Source organism: Rhipicephalus sanguineus, chromosome 8 (assembly GCF_013339695.2).
Source record: "Rhipicephalus sanguineus isolate Rsan-2018 chromosome 8, BIME_Rsan_1.4, whole genome shotgun sequence".
NCBI lineage: Eukaryota > Metazoa > Arthropoda > Arachnida > Ixodida > Ixodidae > Rhipicephalus > Rhipicephalus sanguineus.
Genome location: NC_051183.1, coordinates 28,772,048 through 28,777,022, shown reverse-complemented (window position 1 = coordinate 28,777,022; position 4,975 = coordinate 28,772,048).

The following is a 4,975-nucleotide window of genomic DNA, read 5'->3' as shown; positions in this document are numbered from 1 at the left end:
GTGCGAATCGTCGACACCGGCTACCCGTCGCCCCTCGATCCGACGCGATAACGAAGACGACACGTCTAACTGCGGTCACCGGAAGTGACATCAAATGGTCGCCGCCGTCATCCAGCGCCACCTATCGCCCAACAACAGCGCCCACGCGCGCCAGTTCGCGCTCGTCTCCTGGAACTAAAAGCTTCAATCAGACGACGGACAAGGGCAGCAGCCACTCTGCTTCCGAGACCACTGGTCACCTAAGGACAATGGCCGAATGGTTCAGAAGGTGGAACCGTTCGTCCAACAAGTCGCCGGCTACGACTTCGACTTCGACTACTCTGAAAGACACGCCACATAACGAAACTACCGAAAGCAAAGGTCTCAAGAGCCATGTGACGTCAGATGCTACGAAAGCTGACGTTGGGACAACACACGCTTTATCCGTTCAGCGACACGCTCACCGCAATGGACACCCCGCTTTTTCAAAAGACGATACGGACCTGCCATGAAACGCGTGGCTCGGCAATCACATGAACGAGAGAAACTGGCTCGTTGCATAATCTAATTGTCTTACTTACGGAGTGTAATAAACTTATATTCAAGTTGATAGCGATCCACGCCTTAAGGCCTTGTGGAATGTTTTTCCAACATGAATATCTATAAGACTTCTGCATCCCGCCAGTATAATAATTTTTGGTGTAACATTCGCTGTTTATTTTTTGTTGACCGTTGCTAACTATAATTACTTTGGGAACGCTGTCAGCTTCACTTTTATCTTCTATCTCCATAATCTTGAAATTTCTCATCACGTGGTTCTGCCCCTGTGAGCGTTAAACGAGTCCGGCCTTTGAGAGATAATCATGAGTATTTTATTTCACTGCCACTGCAGCTCTGAAAACTCTGAATACGCGGTCCCGCGCTTATTTGACAACAGCCTCTCAGCTCACGTAAGTACAATCAGCAGCAATATACAACCTAGCCTTTCAAATGCGAAGCATTTCTTAGCGAACCAAAGACACTTTGTCCGTTTCTTTCTTTCTTTCTTTCTTTCTTTCTTTCTTTCTTTCTTTCTTTCTTTCTTTCTTTCTTCTTTCTATCTATCTATCTATCTATCTATCTATCTATCTATCTATCTATCTATCTATCTATCTATCTATCTAGCCGCCCACATCAGGGCATTCTCGTGGTCGTTCCTTTAACTTTGGATATACCAAAACTGGCACAGGAGGACATGAGTGCATGACGGACGCGATACACAGATCATGCATGGCATGAATAACCTGACTCTCAATTGCCTCTCGCATACGTCATGAAACCCTTTCCACTAGTGACGTGTGGCACATACCCGCATAACACGCCCGTCGTATACGGGTATGCGCCACAGGTGGTTCATAGTCTATATGAATTAAGCCCACGGGACAGCGAGGATAGACTTTGGAAATCATAACACGAAAGCGTTAAGGAGCCTTCGTCGCAGTAATTCCGGTGCCGGCGTCGGCGACGTTGTCGGTATCGAACCCAGGCCTTCTGCGTGGCAGTCACATATTCTACCGCAGAGCGACGCCGGTGCTTTAAACTGCTTAGCAAACAGACCCTATAACGCATCATGTCGGTGCAACGCCAATAGTAGTGGCAGTACTGGCCTTTATAACAATGTAATAAACACTGACTACGTTAGGTATAGTCAAGCGTTGCTCGTATACGACGACGACCGCCACTAATGATACGCACATAAAAAAAAAATCATTTCTCCGTATCTATATCACCAATACTACAATACATTTAAAGGGGTCATGAAGCACCCCTTGGGCTGATTGAAAAAACACATCCTGCGGAAAGCTGACACGGCTATGAACTGCTCTGCCAAATATTACAGTCGTGCGCGCCGCGTAATGGCCACAAGCGGAGCGCGAAGTTGCCGTTTCCCCAGGCACCCTCTTTTCAAACAGAGGCCGGTTCTCACTCTCGTCGGTGGGCGGGGCGTCTGTCCGCTGTACGTCGCAAAGACATAGCATGCTTATTGGCCGATAGCCGACGTAAATCGAGAGCGGCGTTCGGATCAGATGCGCTTCTTGCCGCGGAATGCCGCCACTTGCCGGCGCCGCACTCGCGCAAGCGAATCACAGCGGGAGAGCGATCGCGTTTCATGACGCGCGCTGGCGTAACTTCTTTCCCCCATGCCATCCCTCCCTGTCTAGCTTCCAGTGCGCTCGTCGGCACGAGAAAAGAGAGAAAGCGCTGGGAGCGTGCGCCAAACCCCCGTAACTCCGCTGATTCTTGACGGATTCGAGAAATTTTTGCGGCAATCGATTCGGGAGGCAGTACACTCCGATACTGAGGCCATTAGACCATTACTTGGAAAAGTGGTTCATGACCCCTTTAAAACGGTGCCATTAACGTTCCCCATCTTCCTTGACTTCATGATCTGCTGGCTTTCATTTAGGTTGTGTGAAACAAAGAAACAAGCCCTCAATATTCCCTTCGCTCATTTAATCAATAAAGTTTCTTATGTATCTATCGTCATGAGGTAGTTAACAGCATCATTATCATCATCGTTATTATTTCGATCGTCGTCGTCGTCTTCCCGCGAGCCTTCTGCGCGCGCAACACGGACTCAATAGAAGAAGCGTCGTACCCCGACTGCCGACTTCACGGTTCTCGCAGCTTGCTTGCCTCAAGACGCCACTCCTGCGTCTTTCATCGACCGTTGCTTGTTTACGGTGCAGAGGAGCTGCGAAATGGGAGAGACCGAAGGGTGAGCTTTGAACTTCTCAAAACCAGCCCAGGTTACATTGATCTTGGCCTGAGCGATTAGCTCCGGCTGCGCGTCGCTGTCAGCGCTAATCGCGGAGGCCACGCATTGAGTTAGTGGCCCGAATAACGCCGGTTCAATCCCGGCCGTGGCGGCGGTTGCACTTCGATGGAGGCAAGATCATAGAGGCCCGCGTACTTAGATGTATGGTGGACCACAGCGCAACTATACCGAGACGAGGTAGTTGCGCTGTGGTTCGCGATGCATCACCACCTCGCCCAAATTTCCGCTTTACATTTAGGTGCACGTTATAGAACCTCAGGTGGTCGAAATTTCCGGAGCCCTCCACTACGGCGTCTCTCATAGTCATATCGTGGCATACCCCGGCAGTGGTTATTAAGTAATCACAGGACAGGGCTAACAAGTGCTTGAGGAGAGCTCGTTCTTGGCCCAGTTGGTGAGATACTGAATGCATAGTCTGCCGCTAAAAACACGCACACAAAAGAAGGCGTGTCGTCGTCCCCGTCTTCTTTTGTGTGCGTGTTTTTAGCGTCAAACCATGCATACAGGGTAAACAGTACAAGCATGGCAGATGCCTTTGCCCTGCAGTGGGCGTAATTTGGGTGAATAGGATGTTGATGAGACGGGCTCATGTTGATGTCGATGGTGCTTTCTACAGAGCGACAGCGGGCTCCCCCCGCCGACACGCAACCTGATGATGTCCGTGCGCGTGGAGGCGTTCGCGTGCATCGAGCTGTTCGCCATCATCGGGGTGGCCACGTATGTGTTCCTCACGCCGCCTCCGGAGCGCACGCCGCGTAACGTCACGTGCCTGAACCTGAGCTGCTACAACCTGGGCGAGGAGCTGTACACGGCCATGGACCTGCGTTCGAACCCCTGCGACGACTTCTACCAGTACACGTGCGGCCGCTGGGCCGAGAACCACCCTGACTACGAGGACCAGTTCCGATACCTGGAGGTAAGGCATTCATGTTAGTTAGTTAGTTAGTTAGTTAGTTAGTTAGTTAGTTAGTTAGTTAGTTAGTTAGTTAGTTAGTTAGTTAGTTAGTTAGTTAGTTAGTTAGTTAGTTAGTTAGTTAGTTAGTTAGTTAGTTAGTTAGTTAGTTAGTTAGTTCAACATTTAACTGATAACCTAATCAAGCATGCAGGTTCAAAAATGTCCACCCCTTTGTCACTCGTAAGCCGTTCCAGTGGTGAATGGCGAATGATGGAACGCTGCCTCCCGCTTGTGTTCCTCGTAATTACACAAGCTAACAACTATAGTCACGTAGAGACCTTGTGTCCCTTACAAGTATTCTTAAGTCCCCCCCCCCCCCCTTCGCTACACAGAACGCAACTACTCTCTAAGGAAAAAATTGGGTCTGGTAGTCTAGACCTGATCTCGTCTAAAGCCCTCAAGACTACTTGTAAAGCCCGAAAAGTCGGTCTTTACAAGTAGCCCCCCCCCCCCCCCCGCTCCATCTTTTCATTGAACGAATCCGGCAGAAAACAAGCTTCGCAATTATTTCAAAATTGAAATTGGCGTATTGACGTGCTGCTCACAACGGCCTGCCCGCATTTGGTCCCCGGCCTTAAGCGAGTGAATGGGGGAAGTAAACCGTTGTTGGAATGCAATATCACGGGTCTTCGCGCGCAATTACCTTAAAAGCCTACAGGGACATAGCATGGCACATCCTGCACAATAAACAATGGCAGGACAACTCCGCCGGAGTAAACATACTGTTACGGTTCGATTGAGGTTAACTGTGTTTATTCACAGTTGAAGTCAGACAATGATAGGTGGCGATATCGTCCATAGGCCGAACCGGCAGACCTCTTCTTCTTCTCTCGTGGCTCATACCATGATCCAGCTCTACCGTATCAATATGATGCTCATTTGCCCCCCCCCCCCCCCCCCCTTAGATTAAAGGGGGGACAACCCCTTGCTTCCCCCCCCCCCCTCGTGTGCACACGTCTATGCATGTAACCGATCTCTAGCGTACCCGTGTTATGTGCCGCAGGCGCGTGTGTACCGAACGGCGAACGACAAGCTCCGCGAACGCATGGAGAAGCTCCCTCCGCCGGACAAGCCGCTCTCGGGCACGGACAAGGCGGCCCTCAGCTACCTGGCATGCGTCGAGGTGCAGACGCGGCACATCGACGTGCCCTGGATGATTACCCAGCTCCTCTTCAGGCGAGCCAAGGACGGCGGCGGGAGCGAATCCCTGCTCCATCCGACAA